Genomic DNA, 12,038 nt, shown 5'->3' with positions numbered 1-12,038 from the left:
TTGTAAACCCACCACTATGGGAAAGAACTCGAGGAGGGCAATGCAATACTTAGGTGTACCAACCCCTGCTGGCCACCTACCCTGCGTCCACTTACCACTGAAATAGACTCCGAAACCGATACTACCAGAAGCATCAGTATAGAACTGCAAATCGGGTGTGTTCCAGATATGGGGTTCCACAAACAACACTCTGCCATTAAACTCAGACAGGAAGTGGAGCCATGCCAGCAGATCTGCCCTTGCTCCTCGTGTAATGCGAATCTTGTGATGGTGCTGTTTGACTCCGATAGTCATATCAATCAGCCGCCTTAAAAAGGCACGACCAGGTGCGACCGCACGGCAAACAAAGTTTAGACTACCAATGATTGACTGCAGTTTCCTTAGTGTTACCTTTTCCTTAGGCAAAACCGAACGTATTAACGCCTGCAGGGATGAGAGTTTGTCTTGAGGGACACGAATCTGCCCCTCGACCGAATCTATCTCTAATCCCAAGAAAGTGATCTTGGTAACAGGGCCCTCAGTCTTTTCCGCTGCAATTGGCACCCCGAAACGCTCAAATACGCCCTTGAAACTACAAAGCAGATGCATACACTCGTCCTCAGCCTTCCCTACAAAGAAGAAGTCATCTAAATAGTGTAAGGTATCGGAGGAAACAGCTACTCTGCGGCAACAATATTCAAGGAACGAACTGAATCTTTCGAATACTGCACATGAAACGGAACAGCCCATTGGCATGCATCTATCATAATAAAATTTGCCATCAACACACATGCCTAGCAGGTCAAAATCGTCTGGATGAACGGGCAACAGGCGGAAAGCTGACTTAACGTCCGCCTTCCCCATGCATGAGCCCCTACCCGCTCCCTGCACTAACGAAATTGCATCATCAAACGTGGCGTATGTGACCGAACAATCTTGAGGGTCTATTTGCCCATTTACCGAATTATTCCTGGGGGCGGAAAGGTGTTGGATCAAACGAAACTCGCCAGGAGTCTTCTTGGGAACTAAACCCACGGGTGAGCACCGAAAATTCTCAAACGGCGGAGATTCAAATGGGCCAGCAATTCTCCCCATATCTACCTCTTGCATTATTTTGTCTACCAAAACATCTTTCCTATCCTTAGCGGATTGCAAATTCCGTGATTTAACAGTGACTCTGGGACCCATGTACCCTAGGCGAAAACCCTTCTCAAAACCATCGCATAAGAACTGTGCCTCTTCCTTATCATAACTCTTGAGAAAGGGGATCATGTGGCCCAGTTTAATTGGAGTTGGTGCGCGACTCCTCAGGCTGACGGTCTTTGAGTGTGCATTGGGAAGCGCCGTGAGAGGTCTGGTCACAACGCTGGCATCGGTGGGCGTACAGGCAAGGCCGACGGATACATCTGCCTCCATTGAACGCGTAGCAGTAGCGCAAACCCGGCGCGGCCCCTGCCGGAGCGCGCCCTGCGTGCCCTGCGACTTGACTGCGCATCGCACCACCTCTTTGCAGCTGCTTTGACTGCTCAAAGCGGCGAAAATTGCCCCTGCCTAAGGCTCGGCCGCTGTAGGAGGAAGGGGAGGGCACGTAATGCGCCGCAGCCGTCATGAGCCATAGCTCCATATCAACGACGGCCCAAGAACGCGTAGGCTCCCTCTCCTGCCTCAGGCGAAACTGAACATCATATGCACGCCAGCCGTAGCCGCCAAACCGAGCCGCGGTACGGACAATGTCCATGTACTTGAACATTTCCGACGCGCGAGCCAAGTGTTTCTCAACAAACACTGATGCATAAACCAAAAAGGCACTCGTCCACTGTTCAATCGATGTTATGCGCGGTACATTTCGCTGAGGTTGCAACTGGAAAGTAGACCCCGATAAGGCCAAAACCATGGGAGCATTGCTCTCCGAAACTGTGGTATTCTTGAGCAATGCTCCCATTTCCACATATTCGCTGTTCCAGATTTTCACCTGCAACGCGCGGCTTATAGTTGACCCAAGCGCCTCCCGAGGCATAGCGCACAATTGCGGAGCGTTACCCGGCCTTTGCTGAGCCATGCCAGGGCCGGCACTCAATTCGACAATGCCCCTATCAATATCACTATCTGGGGCCACGCAGACTACTGGCCAAGGTTGAGAAGTAGGCCTACACTCACCCAAGATGCCGGGGGTAGTCACGACCGACGGCCCAGGTTCCTCCGTTGCTGCACTGGTAGACAGTTAGGGGATGGGCAGAACCGACGGCCCAGGCGCGCCAGCTGATGCATCGCTGGACGTTCCGGGAATGGGCAGAACCGACGGCCGAGACGGTCCAGGTGCTGCATCACTTGACAATCCGGGAGTGGGTGCCACCCCTCTTCGAGACCTACGAGGCGTAGCCCCCTTCGTCTTTTGCCTTGCCTTCGGCATAGTCGACGCTCAGTATCACAGTAAACACGTATAGTCGGAAATTCAACGTAATTAAAGTGTTAATGCCTAACGATTTAATAAAATTGCGAGAGCTAATAGCGAACACAACCATCCACCATCAAATCGGCAGGCAAAATGTGCATGTGAACGTCAACCGTGGGAATTTGCCTATTCTTCGCTAATCTGCATTGCTAAGTATAGGCTACAAGTAAATATGCGCGCTCTTTCACACCGCGCTATTAACACATGAGGAACGCGCGGCAACCTCTAAGAAAAATGCCGGCAAGCTCTTGATATAACTAGCTGCCGCTCAGCGGTTAAATCAAAGGAGGTCGCCGCGCACAACCGCTGTCACCGACAACGTAAACCATTTATATCGCACTAAAGTACGATAAAATTTATTATCGACTAAGTACCTATAGCCGATTTTTTTTTTTTTTTTTAAAGGATGATGCATGCATTTTGCGCAAATCAAGTTTCAGTAAGCTTTCCTTTAAGTAAATTCAACCCTCGGCTTTAGTAACATATTATTTTTTAAGAAATGAAATGTATTGTGCCTAGGTAAGAATATTCCAGAAATGCATGTTGCTGTCTTCCGATTATTAAGAGTACCGTGAAATACGAACAGGAAGTGATATTTAAACGCAGTCGTTTTTATATGCTTGTATTTGTGATTGCATCTACTAAAGTTGATGCAAAGACAAGGTGATCTCTCCTTGTCCCCCCCCCCCCAAAAAAAAGGCGATATTGAAATTGAGGCCGTGTTTTATAAGCATTCGCAATGATGTCTAATATTAGGCAAATCATATTCGCTGTGAAATAGTCGCTCTCATTGTGTCATACGAACATTTTTAATCTTCAGTAGAATGAAGTTAATCTTTGCTCATGACTACATTCTAAAGTCTGTTTCTCTGCACAGCGCAGCACAGAATGTGTATGAAAGCAGGAAAAAAATATGCATGATTTTGGATCGGGCCGCCAAAAATGTGTGAGTGTATAATTTGTTGTGTATGCGTTGTTCTCATCCAGAATTTATGCTCATATACCATATCATTGTCTACTGCATTTTCAATTTTTTATCGTGTACTATGATGTCTATTGTAGATCTGGAGGAGAGACTGAGACCCGAAAATTTAAAAGGACTGATAATATACAGGGACGTCCATTGGTGTCATTCTTCTGTTGTCACTACATACTAAGTTAAAACTTCATGACTTAAAAGTAATTTTTTTACGATATTCTCATGCGCATACCTTGCAGTACCCCATCGGCGGCAAACCGCACTAAAAATAATAACACGAATTTTACAAACACTACTGCCTCGTATAGTTCCAAAGTTCCAAATCGATGATATGAGAAGCCGAGATGCGAAAGCAAAAGCAACGTTCTGTGTTACGGTGTGTCGTGCATGTGTGTATGATTATCATGTTTCAAGAGGCAGGACAGGAAGTTTTTCATGGCAACACCCATCCTTACATCGAAAATAGACAACATGACCGTATTGTTTGTATTTCATTTGGTCATTTATCCATACCCCCCCCCCAAAAAAAAAAAAACTTTTTAGAACATCAATTTTAGAGGATGTAAATAAGTCCTTTATGGGGATAGTAATACATAATTTTTTGTAAGATCTTTTGAAATGGATCTATAAAAAGTGTAAGGGTTTTGGACAGAAGTTTAAGAGGAAGTAAGTACTGGAAAAAAAACATAGAATAGCAATTTTGACCTTCAGTGCATTGGATGTAGTTGAAAATGAATAGAAGAGAAGAGTTGAGGAGTATTAGCATGATGTAATAATTAGTGTTTATTCGTACACACGTTTTCGTAATTAAAACAAGCGAACATTTTCTTTTGAGCAGTTCTCTCCCATTACAATGTGAGGTGCAATAAGTGCATTAAAATTATGGTACAGTGTTGGTTGAGGTGGAATTCAGCTTTAAACTTTTTGCGACATAATCAGAAACCACATACAATTTGAAGAGGAATTCAAAGCTTAGATGAAAATTGTTTGGAAATGGCTGACATATCTAACACAAAGCAACCCAATAAAAGATGAATCCCACCTTTTATTAGGGTAGTTTGTTTGTTTTTAGATATCTCAGTCATTTTAAAACCAATTTTCGACTAAACTTTGTTTGAATTCCTCTTAGAATTATATGCTCATTTATTACTTCATAAGAGGATTTTCATTATGTGGTAATTATCTCAAGGTATCATTAAAAGAAAACAACTTTGGAAATCTGAAACCGCATCTCAACTGGAACTGTACCATCCCTTTAAAACAAACACACACCCACAAAAACAGAAACAGGCATACACCCACACCCACACACACACACACACACACACACACTTGTTTCAAATGATAGCTGCACTTGAAAGGATAGTTTATTGGTTCCGAGAAGCTTCACACACTTACATCAAATATGTTTACACTTAAAGGTCCAAAAGGCTGTTTATGCTCAATATGGTGTGTTATGTCTCTTTGGTTGTCATTACACATCCTGAGTAGTGAAATGTTTCTGTTTCATTTATTCAATTTACAGACAAATCAAAAAAAAATACTAACTGGTGATATCTATGATATAGAAATCAATCCATCAACAAATAAGCAATAATATTAGAGTATATATTAATATTCTGTCCCAGAATATTCTGTATGCTTTGAAACATCTACGTTGGATAATGAAGTAATGAGGGACAATGTCAAGCATCAAAAATCACATAAAGAGCATAATCAACAAAGCTTTATATTGACATATGTTCAAGGCTGTACCTTGTATAAGCCAAAGGAAATGTAAACACAGATGCTTTACTGGAGATTACAAAATACATAAAATCATTTCATTTTCATTCCTGTCTATATTTCAAGAGCCAGAAAACTCATTGTCATAGATATCTAAACATGAAGAATGTCTTTGATAAAGTATGTCCCGTTTGCGTGTTCAGTTGATACAAATCACCAATTTCCTTCCCTCTTGTTTACCTCTCCATTTCAAAGCCAAGTTTCTCAAGATATTTTATGATTGCTGGCGTTCACAATGTTTTAATGAAGTGCTTTGGCAATATCAGAGAAAAAAAAAACCCGCAATTATGTACTTTAATATGTATGTGAATACAAAATTATATCATGAACTGCGCCAACTACTAGCCACTTGAGACGACAGCATTCAGTGACGAATGACTGCATACCTCGAAAGCTCAGCGAATACATGGAATCATTCTGTGCTTCTGATATAAAATCTCGGTGCTCTGCCAACACGTATAGCGATGTAATCATATTTTTTTTTATTTTAGCTCATACCAATGGGACATAGTCGTTGGTTGTATATTCTGAAAGAGCATAACTGTCTACCATATCTGATTAATCATGTGCGCACAGATAGCTTATAAGGAGACCCTGGGGGTAAGGAGTAGGGGAATCAGCCATGCCCAACCAACCCTCTTCGCCTCATCGCTGCCAACCGCGTGTCTACCGTCCTTTCGGTAATTGTTTAAAACTCAAGCTAACAATGATATTTATCACACCTTGGGGATCACTGGGATACTTTAACCGATGAAGTGCATGTCTGATTAACAGTGGTAGGAGATATGAAAGCAATTAAGCTTAATAAATATCATGATAAAAGGTATTGAGACAATTTGACGTTTTACTCATGCCAATGGAATGATTGATTATAATTCTCCAGTGGTTATTAGGTCCCCGCTATTCTTATAGGTACCTTGGAGATTCCATGAGAGATAACATAGTGTAATTCTGTTTGCACACGTTATGGGTTATTTATATTCACACACAGACAGACAGACACACACACATACACACACACACACACACACACACACAGGGTGTTGCGGGAGTTGATCAATCTTGCCTCATACACTCCAACATTACTCTCCGACGACATCTCCCAAGTTGACCTTTCAGTCGTCCTGGAGAACACGAAGGAGTCCACTGTAAATCTCAATCACAACGTGCTGCACAGTTTACTTACATATACATTTTAAATTCATTTAACTGCTACAGTGTGGGTAGGTGTGGAAACTCTGGATCCGTTCACATTTGAGACGGTGTTTTCAATACCCATGTGTAATTATAAATTGTACAGTATCGATAATGATAAGTATCGCGATCGGGTTGAGAAAGAATGTCCTTCTCAGTCTGGTTGTTCGCAGCTTTCATCCTCGTTTCTCCCATTTTCTCGTGGTCTAAAGGCAATACAAAATGTGAGTATCTGTATTATGTTCAATAGTGCATTATAGAGTCTTTTAAAATCTCTTCATGTGCATGCTTGTGTACCGAAGGGGATTGTCTACCCAAAATCATGTGAGCGTCATCTGAATTTTTATGAATACATCGACAGTACTTGGTATAGATCTCATATTTGAATAATTGGGATTTTGTGTATTAATTGGCAGTTGTTGTTTTTTTTTTTAGAATTCACTAAAAAATGAATCATATGGAGGCATTTTCTTTATCATTAATACTTTAAAACAGTGAAGGACTACACCATTAAAGATACTATTCTTTCCTTCAGAACGAAAGTTGCTGAACTGAACAGATCGACTTCCAGAACTCCTCAAAGGATGTTTAATCCGACTCTTCCGACAGGAGTTGAAACAATTTACTGCAAAATAACTCTTATTGATCATTATCTTTCATGCCACAGATTTTAATCTCACCTGTTTGGGGAGACCATTAGAGTTCGAGATATGGTGTGACGCCGACTGCGTCTTCAACCGTGATACTTGGGTTGTGGAGGCACCTCGAGGACGCCGAATTCTGACTGAAATAAAATCCATCAACAACAAGGTGGTGGAATTTTATGTAGTGGATGACATAGCTAACAAATCGTCTCTGACTGTGATTTTGAATCATAACCAGAGTTCCCCTGTTATATCACTGACCCATAAGATTCAGCTACAAATATGGTTTATACATATCTTCCCAGTGAACTTCAAGATGAGGATGGAGTGTTACGAAGGTAAGTGTTCATGATGTTTATGGACAATGATGAATAATGATTCTTCATATGAATACATTTCGCTATCACTCGTGATTTTTTTTATTAGATGGATGGTAATTTTTTTTTTTCATGAAACAATCATAAATAAAGGAAATATAAATAAATCCTAAGTGAAGGACATGAAAGACCGAAACATGACCCACTCTCTTTTTTAGTTGGGGTGATATAGATTCTCTCTCTCCCTCTTTTCCCTGTTTTTTGTTCCTTCTTTTCACACTTTTGCTTTCTTTCTTTTTCTCTATTCCCGACTTTCCTAGTTTCCCGCAGTTTTTGTAGTTGTAAGCTTTTCACCCCCTTATTTCCCCCTTTCCCTCAGAGGTACCCACATAATACAAGCATAGTCTTTTGAGTGAGTGTATATACAGTGTATGTATCTTTTTTGTACTGATCATGTAGACATGAACATGTTGTTAATCCTGTCTGGTTATGTATATTTTGTTACTTCCATGTCAAACTCATATTGTTTCTTGTACATTCTGTTGGAAAAAAAAAAGTGAAAATAAAGTTTGAATTGAATTGAATTGAATATTGCGACTTAGCTAAAGGAAAATGCTGTTGCGTTTGTGCAAATGCATAGAAAGGTTTTAAAAAAATCTAATTAGGGTGTTCGAAAGCACTCCATCGTGTTAGATTCAACTGAAATTGTTAACCTTTCTACTCATCAAAGATGAAAACAGGGCAACAGTGTACCTGCATCACGTTTATGTGCCATCCATCAGAAATGAATACCGCCCCCCCCCCCAAAAAAAACAAACAAACAAACAAACAAAGAGAAAAAAAAACCCGCTTGTATTTTAGGCCTATTAAGGTGTCGGTGGTTTGGTGCGTGCGTGGATTTGCTGATGGGTGTTGTTGTGCATTTCACATCGAGGAATATTATGATGTCATTTGAAAAACCAAAGGCCATCATTCCTCCATCTCTACTATAATTCAACAATCTATTTTTCAATCTTAACAAAAGCATACCTGTCCATCGTTGTTAATTAATTTTTCTTTTCGAGGAATACCAACTGTGAAGCTGATTGACGGACGATCTCCCCTAGAAGGCCTAGTAATACTTGAACCAGAAACATACGTGTGCTTCGATAACTTTACAACCAAAGCTGCTGAGCTGGTGTGCGGAGAGCTTGGCTTCCCAGCTGCAGAAGACTTTACGGCTCAAACTTTGCCCAGTACAGCAACAGGAGAAAACAAGAATCAATGGATGTCATGTCCAGAAGGTGACTGCAGGATTGTGCAAGTCCATATGCTGATTTACAATATTGATACTGAATATTAGAAGGAATCATTTGGCATCGAATAGGCTTGCTTAATATCTGCTTAACATTGTAAACAGTGATTTCAAAATTTTCAGTTTTCAGATCGATTGTATTCCAAAGCATCCTACCATATATAAACAATTTTGGTAATAAAGCCTAGAATATAAGGAGATACCAATATTTCCTTTTTAATAAACCAGAACTGTATACGGTTTATTCTTGAAACAGTGAAAAAAAAAAAAACTATTGTTCATGTTTTCTAATTCAACAATGCTTAACATTGATTATACATTAGTTGTTTCTATACCTAACTCACATTTACAACTACTTTGAATCACTAAACCTGGGTTTGTGTTTCATCTGGAAATGGCCAGTTGTGCCTTTAAAAACGAGATATCCCTAAATTGAGGCCAGGGAGATGTCAATGTCATGACTTTAAATTCATGTATTTTCATCCACGAACAGAGGGAAACATGTGGTAAAAGTTTCTGCAGTGCTTTACAAATGTTATAGATATCCCCTTTGATTCATGCATATAGGTTAGATGTGTCACAAAACATCCTACTACATAAAGATTTTGCTATAAAGCCTGAGATAAAAGGAGATATCCCTGTTTATCTCAATAGATCATTACTACAGACGGTTTAGTCTAGAAACATTTATATCATAACTACTGTTCATATTTTGTATGTTAAAGAATAATTACCCCTGATTCTCTTGAATCAAAATTTAACATTGGTGGTTTCAATCCCATACTCACATTTTAGAACTATTTTGAAACACTAATGGGGGGTTTTTGTTTCGCAAATGGTATAAAAACAATGCCTATAAACACTGATGATAAATCTGTTCGGTCGGGTACTATTGATACGGGGTAATTCTAAAGAGAAGGTTAGTACAGTAATCATTCTATCCAGTCGATTTCTTTGATAGTCTTAAGAAAACAATTAATGATTTATAATACATTTCAGATTATAGTAAATGATTATCAAAATTCATTTTACAGGTAAACGACGTTTAATGGATTGTACACTTGCATCGAGAAGGTGTTCTTTTGAACAGACTGTCAGACTAAAATGCAGAGGTAAGATAAAGCGTGAACAACATCATGTTTCGCAATATTTACTTGAGTTCAAATACGTGAAGTAAAAATACACCAACAGTGCCACGGGCACTGCTCTTATGTAATGCTATTAACCAACTTAAAGAGACGCCACAGAAGACATTAACCTGGAATATATGTAGCCATTGGAAAATTAGTTTAACTGCAGTCAAGATTTAAGAATATGAAATATTCACACAGGCAATGCCGCGTCGTAATGCCGAACTGTGTAGAAGCAAACATTTTCAGAAGTCTCACGGAATTGAGAATGTGGGCAGTCAAATATCAAATTCTTTTATGATCGTTTTCTTATAAATTCTCAGACAATTCATTTTGTTGAGCAGTTTTTCGCCATGAACATTTTGTGGCGTTTGCACTGAGAAATAACAACACTTATCAGTTGCAACTGACGAAAGAGTCTCTGATTGAACACATTATGATCAAACTTACTCAGAAAAAAAGAAATGATGTCCAGCAGAATCAACATTGTGGAAGTTAGCTGAATCAAGTTATAACGCTTATTTAGGTACAAATAATAAATTGGTTTGATGTGTCGTTTCATTTTGATTCTCTAACTTTAGTAGGTTAGAAATCGCATTGGGGAAAAGACTTTGGCATACATAATGCTCATGTATGAGAATCGCAATAACATAGGAATTTTTAGCTCTTTTCATTCAACTGATGGGTGACTTAAAAAGTCACTTTATAATATGTGACCCTGCACCTCAAAACAAATAAAAAGTCGCCAGACATGAATTTTTAGTTAAGACCATATTCTGAAAGAGCAGACTTTAAGCTTTAAAATGATGTATAACTCAAATCAACTGGACTCTCCTAACCTATCTAAATATTGGAAAGAAAGCACAAACTCAGGAATAGTGTGAACTGAGAAAAGAGGCTCTGAAGTACAGTGTCTATTCAAGCGCTTAATCTTTACCAAACCGTGCTGGCTGTGCGATGAATGGGACAAAAAACAGGAAGTAAACCACCAGAGTAACAACAATGAAGGGATTACCAGATTAAATTGAAATTAAGCCTGCCTCATTAACACATTCTGTCCATAATCTATGCCAACTTTCAAAGCAGTAGCACTATCCTTTCAATAGTTATTAGAGTTGAAAGTGAAGAGTGTGGACAAGGTTTTTCAGAAATGAAAAAGAGATTCTAAAGACACACCTAATCACACTATTCTACCAAAAATGTTCGAGATAAACTGATAAAAAACACACTTTCCTGACCGTTTTATGATACCAAATTTTAGCATAATGTAAAAGAAGACCTGCTCTTTCAGAAAATATAAAAAAGTCAAGTTCGGCTAGGTTGACCCATTTCACTTATTTTCAGTCCTCACGCAAAATCACTGTGTGCGACTTTTTGTTCGTTTTGAGGTGCACAGTCACATATAAGTTCTTGTCAATGATACCACCTGTGCAGTAATCGGTCGAAAGAAAATGCTTCGGAGAAATGGCCTATTTTCAGCAGAGTTTTTTTTTTTTTTCTGTCCATTGCATATTTGTGAAACCCTAACATCTTGACATTGCTAACATGTTCGTGCGATTCCATAGAAAAGTGGAAAAACTGAAAGTGTAATTATTTTCCTCATGATTCCCGAAATTCTTGTCCCCTATTTCATTTCATAGGTCCACAAGGGTCTTGTGATGATCCTGGTCAAGTGTATCATGGTTACTGGGACTCCAATAAAACGGACTTTGGGACCAGATTAACACTCAATTGTGTAAAAGGTTACGTCATTCGTGGCAGCCCGACACGACAGTGTGTGGGACTACATGGTTGGTCAACTTATTTCCCGGTTTGGAATGCTTCAGTCCCGTCGTGTGTGAGAGACGGTACGTTGTAGAAAGGCATCCTACGGCATATCACGGTGTGCAGGTCTCTTTTATAACAACTTGTTTATGCTTTAGAGAAGGATAAAGGATATATGAATGACGCACGAGCAAAGTGCACAATGAAATGATCCCACTTTGGTACGTGTTTGATGTATCCAATTTTTCAACCTATATTGAAGTAAATTAAAGGTTTGGTTGCGTTGGGAAACGTGGATGGTCCGTATGGCAAGCTTTTTTTACAATTAAAGTTAATTTCTGATATCACGAATTCCATTTTGTGATATCAAAAAAATCAAATTTCTGATACTAAAAATTCAATTTGTGATATCAAGAATGAAATTTGTGATATCAAAAATTCCCGTAAGGGTAGCACATGAACGCAATTTGTGATAGCAAGAATTGGAATTTGTGATGTCA

General features: G+C 39.5%; 1 pseudogene; it reads left to right on the top strand.

The window, feature by feature from the left end:
- Positions 1-2,207: 2,207 nt before the first annotated feature.
- Positions 2,208-11,632, top strand: LOC140245194 (uncharacterized; annotated as a pseudogene).
- Positions 11,633-12,038: the final 406 nt, after the last annotated feature.

The sequence above is a fragment of the Diadema setosum genome, chromosome 22 (genome assembly GCF_964275005.1).
Source record: "Diadema setosum chromosome 22, eeDiaSeto1, whole genome shotgun sequence".
Taxonomy (NCBI): Eukaryota; Metazoa; Echinodermata; class Echinoidea; order Diadematoida; family Diadematidae; genus Diadema; species Diadema setosum.
Note: the sequence above shows the minus strand (reverse complement) of the source record. Positions and strands in the feature narration are given on the sequence as shown.